This window comes from Cuculus canorus, chromosome 1 (genome assembly GCF_017976375.1).
Source record: "Cuculus canorus isolate bCucCan1 chromosome 1, bCucCan1.pri, whole genome shotgun sequence".
Classification (NCBI taxonomy): Eukaryota; Metazoa; Chordata; class Aves; order Cuculiformes; family Cuculidae; genus Cuculus; species Cuculus canorus.
Window position 1 is genome coordinate 110,516,383 of NC_071401.1, and position 14,924 is coordinate 110,531,306.

General features: G+C 48.2%; 1 long non-coding RNA gene across 1 annotated transcript in view; it reads right to left on the reverse strand.

Annotated features, from left to right (window-relative positions):
- Positions 1-1,457, reverse strand: part of LOC128853890 (uncharacterized) — a 33,573-nt gene extending 32,116 nt beyond the window's left edge. The window contains exons 1-2 of the long non-coding RNA XR_008452711.1: positions 1,351-1,457; positions 1,053-1,204 (exon numbers count right to left, since the gene is read on the reverse strand). This is a non-coding gene — a long non-coding RNA (uncharacterized LOC128853890). The remainder of the gene's footprint in view (positions 1-1,052; positions 1,205-1,350) is intronic.
- Between the last annotated feature and the right edge of the window lie 13,467 nt (positions 1,458-14,924).

Consider the following 14,924-nt stretch of genomic DNA (forward strand, 5'->3'; position numbering starts at 1 on the left):
CATGAAAGGTGGCCTCCTCCCAGCTGTTTTCTGGGTCCATGTGTGCCTGCTCCACATACCACGTTCCTAACATCCTTTCACCACAGGGGTCAAAGCAGCAAGTCACGCAACCCTTATTCTTCTTTCACTGCACTGACATACAGTCATTGCAGAGGGCAAAAGAGGCAATTATTTACCCAGCTGAAGCAAGGAGCACACAACCATGATGCCTGGTGTAGAGCACACTGTCCCAGCCAGATACAGCAGGGAAGGGCGAAGACAGCAGTGTTATATCCACAATGAAGTGAGGAATCATGCTTGGACCAGCACCACTACCCTTCTGGAGGGTGACGTGTGCATCCAAGAGTCTGGATGCAATCCGCAGCCAAGCTCAAACTCTCACCCCTGCTACATTACCATAAAAGTCCTGCTGAATCCCAATAAGCCAAGATTTATTTCCAAAGTTTCCCTACTCAGCAACACAATAATACCTCACAGTCTACGTGCTTCATTTGGGGGTTCACTGGGTTTTTAACTAGATGTCTCCAGGGGGGTCTCATCCAGCCTAAATTAAGCTTAGATCTTACAGTTCTCCAATTTTGAGGTAAGAAGTCTGAGCCAAAGCACCACTCAAGCAACAACACTGGTCCTTCCAGCATAATCACTTTTATCCTCAGTGCATGTTTAAGAGAAATGTTCTTGGTTTCAGCTTGAAAAAACAACATCCCCGTGGAGACGCAGCCGCAGCTGTGTTAACATGTCTGGTCCCCCAGAAACATCTGAAGGAAAACTGAACCATTTCAACTCACTTCACAAAGAAGATGCTGCCTCACCCTCTGCTTTGAGTCTCGAATCCATGGCAGTGGCATGAGGGAGGGCATTTGGTGTGTGAGTCCAGATTACCCCCAAAACACACACGCAGAGCCCAAGTGGATTTTGTAAGTCTAAAAAGCTGTGGCCTCCCCATTAGCACCAACCAATCACCCTGCTTAACACACACAGTTCACAGTATCCATAGCCATGTCCAGCCCAGACCCCAGAACACAGATTATGTTTGAAATAATGTTTGCAACCTGAATTGCCTCCTCAGCATTCAAAGGAGATTCTTCTCTTGTTAGATACTCTGGATGCTTGTCTATCACATGAACTCAGCCCAGAAGTAAATGGAGGAGCTGTGCATCAGACAGCGCATGTGACTGTCCCTTTACTGGGTTTGTGCCTCTCCCTGTAAAGATAAGACTGCAGTAAGCTCGTGCAAAGACCCAACTAATAGTTACAAATAGAAATACACTGCCCAATCAGCCTCCTGAGGCAATGGGATTTCCAATATATTTTTCACTAGAGCTCACATCTATGGCTTTTTCAGCTTACCTTGGAGGTCACTCCTCAAAATTTGTCCGAGTGCCATTCACCCCACATCCAGCCCAAGCCACTCATTTCCTTGTCCACAAGACAAATAACGTGCTCCAGCTCTGGCTCACTTTTTCTCCTCTACGTCATCTGGGCTAAGCTCTTGCTTTCCCACACAGAACAGCTGGCTCCATCCAGGCTCACATGTTTCCTAAGGACCTTCTGGGGGCTGCACCAATTTTCCACTAACACTGATTTCTGTTTATGCCCAGAGGTCTCCAGGTCAGCAAGCTGTGGGAGGTGGGGAGCAGGAGCCATTGCCCTACACAAGATACATTTGGCTTCTGTCTTTCATTTAGCTGGGAACCCTGTGCAAGAGGCAAATGGAGTGATGGAGCAAAACAAGCTGGAGATGCTCCCCACCATAGCAGCACCAGCTGCCATCCCATGACTGAGCAGATGAGAGAGTTTGCTGAAAAATAAAACAACTCACACAAAGCCTGGCTCTGTTAGACATAAATATAACTGTTGTGACTCACCAAAAGGTTCCAATGAAGGGATGCAAAGAGAGAAGGGAGTGGAAGCAGCACCAGTGTCACTGGTGTAAAGAGGTAGTAGGCTGTCCTGAGAAGACCATGCAGGACAGGCAGTACATCTGCTGGACATGCCTGTTCTAAATGGAAAAAAATAAGTAAGAAAGAGCAAAAAAGTGAAGAGCACACAACCAGTTTAGTATTCTAACCCCAGTTAGAGACCTAGCAGGTCAAGACCAGCAGGGAAGGAAAATGGGTTCAGCATCAAGGGGGCTACTAGCACAGCATTGTTGGGACAAGACAGGGGAGGTCAGTTTCTTAGTGAGATGTCTTTGAATGTATTTCATTCAAGGGTCTGCTATCAGCGTCATCCTCAAGGTCTCAATGCTCTTTAGAGCAAGGTGCTGCCGCCCTCAGGGGCACCACAGAGCATGACCGTGCCTTTCCCAGCAGGGCCAAAAAGGCATCCTCAAAACCAGGGCTCCCTCCCACGCTACATTGCACCACACCACATCCCTTTCAGCTGAGTTGGCATCCATTCATCCTGCTTCAGCAGAGCCTCCCACAACACATGGATGCATTTGGGGTTAATGTAGACAGACATGAGAGACAGACGCTTGGCACAGTTTCTTTGCTGCACACCCACCGCCTTAGCACCAGGACAGAACCCTGTTCAGGTGTGCAAGGTAAGAAACTACCTTTGCACCACAGAGTCAACAGGTACCTCTCAGCACGACCCCTGCACCTCTTTACAGACTCAGTCTTTGAGCCCACATAAACTCCCTCTGAGCAGCAGGAAGCTGTTATTTAAATACAGAACACAGCTGAGAAAGCACTTGAAATCTGTCTGGAGCCAAAGCCTTTTCCCCAGGGCACAGGCCCTGCCCTGCTCCAGAGGCTGGCAATCCAGGGCAGAGGCAGCCTGCCTCTTGCAAAGCCCCTGTAAATCTGCGTCTTGACAGTTCCGGACAGAGCAGGCAGCAGCAAGGTGCAAGAAACCTCCCTAGGGAATGGTCAGAGAGGAGTGCCAAGGGCTTAGCATGGGGGCGAGGGAAAACCCTCACCACCTCCCCTTCCCTGCTGCTGTAGTACAGCACAGCCTGACTGCCTGCCCCTCCTCCAGCAACAGGGAGTCCTTACCACAAGTTGTCCTCTCTCAAAAGCTGCAAGCCCTTGCTGCTGCCAGCAAGCCTCCCTGGCACCCCACTCCTGGCTGCCCAAGAACCTGCATCACTCATGCACACAGAACACACACACAGACACTCACCCTTGTTCCACCCCTGCTTTCTCCTGCTCCCTCAACTCCGGCATATGAGCAACCCACTTGTCCAACGAATGGGGCAGCACCACGTTGGTCAGGGCCAAGGTGTGTGGGTGAGCCTGGGCAGGCTGGACATGGCCTGTCCTGGCAAGAGCAGGGTATTTGCAACAGCGGTTGTCAGGGCTTTTGCTCTTGCAACAGCGATGAAAGAGATACTGCACCTCCCTGAGGAGGAGTCCAGTCCTTCACCCTTGTAGCACAAAGTGTCCCAGTGGGAAAATTGTTTCATCAAAATGCTGCATTTCATGCTCTTAAAATGGCATAGAGAGGGATTCACTGAGAGAACAGGCATGGAGCCCATTTTAACAAGTCACGCGTCCCCCTAGGAAAGGCCTCGGACAACTGTGGTTTCAAGCGGCTCATCTGCAGCACCTTGCAGCTTAGTTGACAGCCTGAACAAGGAGGAAAGACAGGCATTAGGGAAAACAGAGCCAGAAACAAGGAGGGGGGAAAAAAACCTGAAGAGCAGAGACAGCCTAACAACAAAGACTTGTCTATTCCAGAGAAAGGAAAGTGCATGTGTGTCTGTGCAAAGAAAATGAGTTTATTTATCCTTGAATTTGTATGGACTATGTGGAAAAGGTACTCGTACATACACAGGCTGTATCATGAATTTATTACAGAGCAGCCAATGTCTCTGTGCTTAAAAAGCAGAGATGTACTGGGAGGTGTGAGTTATATGTAGGTTATCTCAGCAGAGCTATAGAACATGAAATGTTTATTGTGTGCATGTGTTGACTAAGAGAGCAGGATGCTCACCTGAGGAAGGGAGTTGCAGGGAATGATGCAACTAAGGCATAAGGATATACAGCAAAGCCATGCAGCAGGATATGTAAAAAGCGTTTGTTGACAGAGATTTTATGCTTGAATCCACAAGTACCTGTGAGAAGTGGTGAGGAAACAGTGTGTATTTGGGAGCTGGGGCTGAAAAGAGTGCATCTCTGTGCACATAAGAGTGGGAAGGCTATGGGATGCTCGCACTCCCAGAGCGGAAGCATGGCAGGGATGCGGCGCTGTCACTGCATAAGTCAAAACTCACTATGAACAACCCCTAGGATCTTTATAATCTGGCTGATACTGGTGTCGCCCCTGGCCACCCCTCAGCACAGCTGAGCTCTGTATATCTCTCAGGTCCAATACCTTTGATTTGAAGTCTGATGTGCAAGATCTCTGGTTCAATGTTTTCAGCCTTCAGAAAACCAGGATCTTCAAGGCACAACATTCACTTAGTATTAGCACAAAGAGTGCCAGCATGTAGTGGCATCTCAAAAAGACAGCGACGTCCAGCACTGCTTTTGGCTTGACATTCTTGCTTGCTGAGATGGGGTGTTTTGTTCCTTCTTCCAAGCCCCACTGTGCTCTAAACACAGGTGCTGTTTTACTGAAATCTGTGGGTTTCAGGGATCTTTTCAGGAAAAAAAGAAAGGTTTTGGCCCCTGAATTGCTATATGGTTACAATATACTTGCACGTGCCCCTGTGTTTTGTAGATAAGCATATTGCTGGGCTTGGGCATGTGTGTGGAGTACAGGAGAGAATTTGGGGCAACAGGGGAGGGGAGAGGTGGCTGGATGCAGGCGGGAGAGGCACAGACTGCTGCTGCCCATCCCAAGCAGGGCTTTGTGCTCTCCTTTCATGCCACAAAGCAGCAAATTCCCAGGAAGATGAAAACGGCTCTCAGGGTTTGTGCAAAGGAAAAGGCGGGGGGGGGGGGGGGGAAGCGGGGAAAAAAAAATAAAAAGGAGAAGGAAGAGCTCAAGAGCAGGCACAGCCGTGCACCAAACTGTTGTTTTCAGGTGCCCTCTTCTGGCCTTGCTGGGTTTCTCCTTGGATTGGAATGTTTCTGGCTCTGTCTCTCTGCCCTGTTTGGTGCATCACAGTCACATTTTGGCAGCTTCCATCAAAACCTTCCATTCAAAGACCTCTGTGAGCAAATGTGTTTGGGGCTTTGATTCCCATCTCCCTCCCTCCAACTCTCACATCATCCCCCCGTGGGGAATGGGAGTCCCACAAGGACCTTCCTCTACTCACCTTCAGCTTGCACAGCTGAGCTACTGCAGCCGCTATAGTTGACACCATGAGGTGGAATAGTTAAGCAGGGGCAAGGAGTACCGTACACAGCAGAAAACAATAAGAAAAATTAAGCTAGGAGTCCTTTAGAAACCAACCACTTACTGTACTTAAGCAGATGTAACCCGCAGGTAATGCACTTCTTGAAAAAGTCTAGGAGAAGGGTAGGGAGAAGAGATAGAGAAGGACTGTATGAATAGGGACCAACAGGGACACATACCTTCACAACGGTGTTTTGTTCAGGACACCAGCCAAGACAATTCTCCATCATACATGAATAGAAATGTTTCAGGGATAGAAAGATGAAGGATTGCAATCTAAACCACATGGAGAGGACAAGGGACAATGGGCACAAATTGCACCAGGAGAGCTTTCATCTTGATGTAGGAAATAATTTTCTTACAGTGAGAACAATCAGACCCTGGCACAACCTCCCCAGGGACATGGTGGCATCCCTATTGCTTGAAATTTTCAAGACAAATGGACAGTGTCAGATAATCCTCTCTAGGCTCTCTTTCCCATGAAAGGTTGGACCAGATGATTTCTGAGGCTCCCTCCAATGAGAGGTTTAAATAGAACCTCTATGGTTCTATTTAAAACACAGTTAAGAAATCTTTTCATCTTTAAAAACAAAAACATGCCAATGCTGCTCATTTGGGAGACGGCTTTCAGTTCCGTGTAGCCCCCGACCGGGGCTGTCATTTGAGTTCCAGTTCCTCCACCAGAATTAGCAGCATCAGATTTTCCAGCACTCCTTCTGCTGAGTGAGGAGTAAAGAGGCACTTACAGGACAAAGCCGTTAGAGGCTGGAAAGGATGTAAGATGAGCTGCAAGGCCCTACTCCCACCTCTGCCCTTTTGTTGACACTCAGTCTTGAACACATTCCAAATACTGAGTCTCTGACGTTGTTTTTTGTCTTCCAGAAGACAAGTCATATCAATGTACCCTCTGGAAAAATTCAGAGCAACCAACAGTGAGGTTTGCCGCATGTTGTGTAAGTGGCAGGACATGTCTGAGCAGCTGCAAGAGGAACCAAAACTTGAACCTAATTGTAGCAGAGATCACAAACAGAAAGTAGGGACTGATGATGTGTTTTGAATACAAATAAAGGAAAACAAGTGTTTAAGAGAAGTGTCTAGCTTTGACCATTCAGATTTCCTTGCATGCAAAATAAGATCCAAATTAATGGGCAATTAACCATTATTCTATTTGTGCATTGGGCTGATCTCTTTTACAGGCAAAAAATACACTCTGTTGGAGGAGGCACGTAAGGGCCAGTTGAGTTCATATGTTTGGATAAGTTCCCTTTAAGCCTAGACTGTGTTACACAAGCCTAATAAATACTGTGTATGAAGCCTGTAACAATAACAGCTTTTCCGCTTGCCTGTTCTAGGGAAAAGCCTTCTGGCCCCCAAATATTCCCATGCCTATTAGTCTGGATGCAAATTAGCACAAAGGAGGCATGGGAGGAAGGGCACAGAGCCATGGCCAGGCTGTGCTATAGTTGTCCCACTAGATGACAGCATCATCTTGTTCTTCTGCACATTGTGCTCACACCTGCACCAAGCAGGCTCTTGCAGGAAGGGCACCTGTTGCCTCCACTTCTTGTCCCTGCAGACAGCTGATAGCGCAGTTGCACGAAGGACTTGGGCCACATCCCGCAGGACAGGGCTTTGTACAGGAAATGCTAGGTAGTTCTGGGCTGTAAACTGCCTTGCCTGCCCAGAAGCGCAAGCCAGCAGCTAGCGAACAGGTGCTGTGCTTCAATAAAACATCCAGAAACTGTGGCCATCATTGTATGGCCAGCCCACGAATTTCCCTTCTCATCCAGTAATGAGCTAGCTGCCCCTCAAGCATGGGTCCAGCTTTGTATCCCTTCCTCCAGCCATGCTGGTCACCACCCGAGGTAGAGACTTTAGCCCAGGATCACTGAAAAGGAATAGCTCTGGCTATAAAACAGGTATAGCACAAAATTCACATGCTTCATGCACACAAGTTCCCGCAGAAAACCTCTTCAGTGGGATGTTTTAGGTAGGGCATACGTCTTGGCCCGCTCTGAATTGGTTCTACCTGACTAAAGGCTGACCCTGAAGTGGCAGTAACTAGGTGTCCAGCTTGCCAAAGCTGCCAAGAGACCCACGGCAGAGATCTCGGAGCCACACCACTTGCTGATAAGTTTCTGCTTCCAAGACACAACTGCCCAATGAAATCATCTGCTTGCTCTTTACACGCCTATATGACACTGAGCTGGGAGAAGGTGCAGAGCAGCCAGGTCTCGCATGACAGAGGAACCAAGTGTGTCATGCTCAGGCAGCTGTGTCCCCAGGCCTATCCTACAGGGAATTAGTGCCTGCAGTCCAGTCTGCAGTGCTGGGCTAAGCCTCACTTGTCCCACAGAGAAGTTTTGTCTGTATCATTTCCTTCGTCCTACCTTCCTACATTTTTTTTTCCAAAGGATGAAGCATCTTCTTTTTATACATTGGAAAAGCAGAGTTTTTGCTTCCCATCTGATTAATCTAGGCCTGTAAACTATTCTCCTGCACTTTTTCTTGTTAAGGCTTCAGAAGCACGTGTCCTTCAAAGCTTCAGGAGAGGGAGAGGACCAACAGTTGTTGCTGCTTAACTCATATGTACATATGTTGAGACAGCTGCTTTGGTGCCCGCCAGTAGTGGTGCAGTTTTTCATCTCTAGATAAGACATCACACCTGCATTTGTCTTGGGTATTCTGTCACCAATGTTGTTCTGTAGCACAGATGCTTTGAGAGAAAGGAGATTCACAGCTACTTCTTCTACAGTTGCCACCTTGAAATACCTCTCCACACTGGTCAACATCCCCTCTAACTTTGGCACCACCTGAGCTGCAATTTGTTGTTTTTCCTAAAGCTGGCCCAATTTTCCTGATGTGATATTTCCAATATCAACAGAGAGGTCTAGTGCAGGTAACATTTGATATTCAGAGGAGTACATATCCAGCCTCTTTTCCCTAGAACATATCCCAGGCAAGCTGACCTTGTGGTACAGGGATGCCAAGGAGGAAGGGTGGGAATGGCAAGAAAGAGATAAGAGAGTGTACTTTGGCAGCAATAGCCAGAGACTCATTAGCTCTTCTCAGCAGCATGTGCGTAGGCAGCCCATGTGCAGCCTGAATTTCTAGGCAAGGTGAGATATCTGATAAAGAAAGAGGGTGGGGACACTATTTACTTCTACTTTTTTTTTTTTTTCATTTCACATTTTCATTTATTTTGCCTATTGAACAGACCTTTCTTTGGAAAACCTTAGATTCTAAGCAACTCTGCCAACTCTCGGTATTGAACTTCCACTACAAGGATGAAGGTTCCTACAAGTCACTTGCTGCGCAGACATGTTTCCTTCCTGTCAATGCTTTTTTAAAAAAATCATGTCATGCGGTTCCTCTTTTGCAATGGTTGGTTTTTGGCTAAGCTTGTCTTTTTTAGAACGGCTAAAAGAAAAGCAGAGTCTATAGAAACTGGAAGCTCAGCAAAAGCATGCTGAAGGTTTTGCTTGTTGAGTTTTGAGTTAGAGATACAGGCATTTCCCCTGCAATAGGAACCACATCCTCATTCACATTCACCCACTCACACTGGCCTTGGCTACTGAAATCACACTGAAGCCAACTAAAATTGAAGTTTTGGCTAGTAGACTGACTGTTGTGCTTGAAGCACGCAGGCTTTGCAGTCACCCTCGTGTTGTGCAGTCTGTTGGCTGTACATCCGTTCATATAGCCAAGAGTTCTACAGCCATTGCTGGAGACACAGCTCCCTCAGGTGGTGCGTTTAACAGCTGTAAAACCTCCAGGAATGTAGAAATGGAATGGAATGGAATGGAATGGAATGGAATGGAATGGAATGGAATGGAATAAAAAAAGTGATGCCAGCATAAGCCAATACCTACAATATTACCTTCTCGGCCAAGAGGAGAAATCAGGACCCTGTCCACAGCAGGAATATGAATAGGAGCATCACAGGAGTATCCCAAGCTTACAGCCCATCTTTGCTCTCCCAGGTTTGCCATCTGCCTAGTGCTCAGGGCAGGGACAGCCACTGAGGGACAGGACACATCATCAGTGTGAGATGAGAGGTCAGAAGTGAGAGAAGAGCAGGACAAGCCCAGAGCCCACTGGCCTCTGGCACAGAGCTCCTTTCCAGGCAGGGAGCTTAGTGAACTTCTGCCTAGCAGGACCCTCCAGAGAACCTACCAGCAAACACAGGGGGCTCTGGGACACCCAGCCAAATGGGGAGGGGACTGAAGCAGGCTTTGGGAAGAGCCCATCATGGAAGCAAGTGAGGTGCATGTATGTTTTATGAAAGAAAAACTGGAGACCATGGCACCCCTACGTAGGAACTCATTGGTGAACAAGCACCCCTTTACTTCATTCCCACTCTTCATGGGAAAGCTCACCTTGCTCTTGACAGAGGAAGAGGGGTTTGTTTGATTCTGGCTGCTAACAGCAGCATTACATTCCAGCGTGAGCCCCTTCCAGGGCTAGTTGTCCAAATGTACCAGCCTTAACTCCTGTCCCCATTTCACTGGTGTTCAGCCAGGAGCAGTAAGCATAGAAATGCAGTTCTGAGATGCCTGCAGACAGTTTTGTTTCAGAGCTGTTCCCCTCCAGCTGCCAGCAGTGCCCGTGCCACGCACATCTCTACTCACAGACCCCTGCCTTTCCACCGCAATTGTTCACCTGCTGCACATCACCCAGAAGGGTTGGAAATGAAAGCGGTTATTTGCGTGGGAGGCCGAGCAGCAACCTGAAGTGCTTGCCTGCTGTTGTTATGTAGGCAGAGAAAGCGCATGGGAAATGCAACCAATGAGCACTACTGTGCAGCTAGCATCTCAGTTGGGGCGTTATCTCTTCCTGTCATCTCAAAAACTATATTTCAGAGGCACTGAAGGCAGAAACTGTCTAACAATTTCACCCAAAACAAAGCTACACAAAGCACCGGCACCGTATTGAGGTTGGTGCTGTTGAGAGCCAGGTGGGCAGGATCAAACGTTTCCTCAGTCAGTTTTTTTTTTCCCTAGCCTTTGCCCTCTCCTTACCTCTGTGCGTACTTTGATCAAAATGGCAACTAACACCGGTCATGCATGTGCTGAGGGAAAGACCACACCACAGACTCTGGGCAGACAGGGCTCACTGTGTGCCCAGCAAGACTGGGAAAAGGAGGGGACAGTGTCAGCTGTGCACCTCCCATGGCTGGAGACAGCAAAGAGGCATATCTCTCTTTGATCCCTTTGGAGCCAGGGATCATTCCCAATGACATTGGCAAAGGCTGAAAACAGTAAAATGATTTCCTGGAGCAAGGCTTCCTGGAGCAGGCATGATGAAAAGGAACCATGTTCCAAAGCCATGAGGGCACTTGGGAAGTCCCCTCTCCTCCCTGTCAGCGGGCAGGTTGTCTGTAGGCTGATGTGTGCATAGGTGGAGTGCTGAGGAGTTGTTCAAAGTGGAAAAATTAACCACTCAGAGTGGGTGTTTTGTAAGAAAGGAAAGCTAAAATAGAAAGTAACACTGCAGCAGTGCTACCTGGCGAAATGTGACAGGAGGGGAGAACTAGGCATCTGATCCTGGGATTAAAAAAGAAGGGTGTGAGGCAAGAGGCCCAGCAAGGCATGCCTCCTGCCCAAAGGGTAAATTGCAGTTCAGATGAGAGGTCTGAAGGCAAAGAGAAGACCTGTCTCAGGACTGTGAGCATAAGAAAGTTATGTGACTCAAATTCTGCTTCCTTGTTATCCAGTTCATCTACTCAAGCAGCCATTTCTGTACGTGCTCATCCCTCTCCACCTGCCCTGTTGTTCAGTGTGCTAAATGCACAGAGCCTAGCTTATTCCCTGGGCCAGCTCAGCTGGTCCCTGCCCTCCTTGTCTGCCCCAAATCCCACCTGGAAAGCCCTGGGCAGCAGTTGGCAGATGCCCTTACTGATTCTAATGTGAGGTTACCTCCTCACACACCTGCTCCTCCCTCCCCACAGCTCCACTTTGCACCTTCCCAGTTCCAGCAGAAAGTCAAGGAGAGCATCAGCCGTATTGTGTTGCTCTGCTGTGGGCTTTGGGAAGGTCCCTTCACCCATGCTGCTGCTGTTCTTGGGGAGAGAGCAGCTCCCCCCTTCACCGTGGATGATTGTTGGTGAGGTTTGCATCCCCACCAGCCTGGGGTTGTTTGCCTTTGCCCTGCCAGGAAAAATCCACAATGGGTAAGAAATTTTACCAAGTTTTTTACTTTCACTGCCATCCTCCCTTCCAAAAAGGGAGCTGGGAGTCAGTCAGGGTGTCAAGTCCTTTCTGGTCTTTCAGGAAGGGTGGCTTCCTTCTTGGCAGAAGATGCTTGGAGCCCAGCTATGGCAAATCAGTCCCAGATGCACCAGGACAGCAACTTCACCATCTGCCTGTGGAGCTGCAGTTCTACCCCCCCTCTCCAGCAGCAGAGCAGAGGAGAAGTTCTGTTTTGGATAAGCATCAGAGGCCACTCGAGCAGCTGCTCTGGCAACACTCTGCAAGTGTAAGGGCTAAAACTTGTACCTCTGAGGGAGAGAAGCGCTCCCACAGCCTCTGCTGATCTGTGGCTCAAGGCAGCAGGTGGGCTGCTGCAAGGATGGGGAAAGGCTCTTCTGTAAACTCCCATCTGCAGTAAGGAGCATTTTGTTGGGGAAGAATCATAGAATCATCAGGTTGGAAAGGACCCACTGGATCATAGAGTCCAACCATTCCTAACACTCCCTTAAACCATGTCCCTAAGCACTTCATCCACCCGTTCCTTAAACACCTCCAGTGAAGGCGACTCAACCACCTCCCTGGGCAGCCTCTGCCAATGCCCGATGACTCTTTATGTGAAGAATTTTTTACTATGCTCTCAGTCAATTAACTCTTATCTTTTTTCCCACAACATGAAATAGGTGGAAAGCTTGATAGCTATGTGGAACTGATCTTGTCTGAAAATCCGAAGCCAGACATCTTACATTATCACTTGCAGGACATGAACAAGCCTCTGTCCTTCTGAGCCCAGGGTGACCAGTTTGGGTATCAGAAGGTGAGAGCCATGCCAGCCCACTCGCTGCATGGCCAACACCCGCAAGGAGCGATGGTGGAGCACCTCGCCCACCCAGCTAAGCTCTGCTTTTGCCTATTGTCCATCTCGTGGAAGACTACAGTTTGAAAGACAAACCCAGCATTTCTTAAGCCTTCTACAAGGTTTCAGCATGCTCAAGGAGGTGATGCTCTCTCTGCCAGAATGGAGAAGGGAGCTGGTGAGCAACACAATCCCAGCTGGGGTCTTTCTCTGCAGCACAGCATGAAGATTTGTTGCAAAATAAGGACAAAATAAGTGTCATTGGTCTATTTTCCCCCATGACATCATTGTAGCAAGCATTCCAAGGAAGATATTTGAATGAGCCATGGTCTCCTATTTGACCTTTTACAGACTGAAGGTTTTATTTTAGAAATTAAATTATCTAACTGGCTCCAGCACTGCCTGTGCTAGAAGCAAGAGAGCCTCCCTCCGGACTGGCTAGTATCCAACTGAGATACAAGCAGGTCTTTTATACTTTACTAGAAAGGTCAAGTTTAGGCAGCAAGCACTACTGATGTCAGATTAAGACTGATGTAGAAGATTTGTATCTTCTGTACCACCAGCCATTGATCTTTTGGGTGCCTACTCAGACTGCAAAACTGCAGCAGGACCACAGGACAACTGAAGACCTTCTCGGATTGTGGGGTTGCACTTTCATGGAATCATAGAATCATAGAATGGTTTGGGTTTCCTTTGGCTCTGGCTTGACAGCACATCACCAAGCAAAACTGATCCTTGCTAACACCCGGGTAGCATAAGCTGTGTCATCCAAATGGGGCAGGACAAGCCAGCATCCTTGCAGAGCACGGCTCAGCATCTCAGCCATCTCATCTCATCTCATCTCATCTCATCTCATCTCATCTCATCCCTTCTCATCTCATCCCATCTCATCCCATCTCATCTCATCTCATCTCATCTCATCTCATCTCATCTCATCTCATCTCATCTCATCTCCCTTAAGAAGAATGGAGAGAACCACTTAATCTCTCCAGGGGAGGTTCAGGCTTGACATCAGGAAAAAATTTTTCACAGAAAGGGTCATTGGGCACTGGAATAGGCTGCCCAGAGAGGTGGTTGAGTCACCTTCCCGGGAAGTGTTTAAGGGATGGGTGGACAAGGTGCTGAGGGGTATGGTTTAGGGAGTGTTAGGAATGGTTGGACTAAATGACCCAGTGGGTCCCTTCCAACCTAGTGATTCTGTGACTCTATGATTCTATGAATCTTGTGTGACTCACTGCTAGATGTGTCTATGAAAGAAGAACCAAGAAAAGTATCACCAGAGCCAAGCATTTCCTGTTATTTCTTGGGTCTTGCTGTCAGCTCATTTTCCAGAATTGAAACATCCCCTACAGCATAAAAACACAAGATTTGAATGCTCCATGACACAAATTCAGAAAAGTTGCTGACTTTTCAAGTAGGCACCAGGTAGAACTCAAGACCATACAAGTATTGTCTATTGGGGTGCATCAGAACAAACACGAGGCATCTCAAAAACAATGGTGACTATAAAAAAAAAAAAGACGTCAATCAAAAATAAGTATTACCCCAATAAGACTCTGTGCTAATAGTATTTCCTTGTCTGTCTGACAGAGGACTGTGTTTTGGTGCAAATCCACCCAACACAGCTAAATCCAGCTCTTTTTACTTAGCTTTGTGCCTCTCAGCACCTAAGAGAGAATCATTTAGCTGGAAAGCAACAGGGCAAGAGTCTAGTAACCCAGAGGAGACCTTGGTGAGTTGCACAGAGGCTGAGAGTGCTTCTCTCAGCTGATGGTTACAGCAGCCAGGTGGAGGGCAGTACTAAAATACGCACCTCCACACTTTATTCATCCCCACTGTCATGGCCTTTGGCCTGCCCTGTACTCAGGATGCCCACTGATAGCCCTGCTTCCCAGGAGAGGGAACCAAAGACAGCTTTTGGGTGTGCTCAGCCCTCACATGCTTTAAGATGAGACAACAGAGGTTTCCACAGTTCACAGGGTGATCTCAAGCCTGGTCCTGAGGGCAGTTTTGGACCCAGTTTGTGGCCAATAGTAGAAAAGCTTCTTGCTACCCATTCCTATATTGGATGTGACTTAGCATCATGCTGCAGTTTCTTTTCAGAAGAGCAAGCACACCTCTGTTCTGCGCCAGAGTCAACCTGGCACCATCTCACACATGCTCTGGTGCCCCCCTGCAAGGTCCTGTAACAAGCGCCACCCCATCAGCTCCATTCCCAGGCAGAGGAGGATCCAGGGCAGCAGCTGCTGGGAAGCCCAGGGGGTCTCTCAGAAGTATGACAAGAAGCTCACCAAGCCTCTGTGGTGGGGAAAGAGCATTTCAAAAGCATTTCTGTAGCTCTGTTAAGCTTGTGGCACAAAGAGCACTATCCAGTGGCAGGAGGCCCCAGGAGGAGTTTGCGCTCCTCTACAGGTCCCAGTAACTGTCCCTCTTGCCCAGGAAGGACCAGTGCTCCGTAACCACAGAGGAGTCCCAGCTCAGCTGCTGGTTCTGGAGAGAGTACCAATGAAACTGCAGCCATCCACCAAAGTGAGATCCAGATACTGAAGTACCAGCACAGGCGTGAGCAAAGATCCTCTCCTCCCACT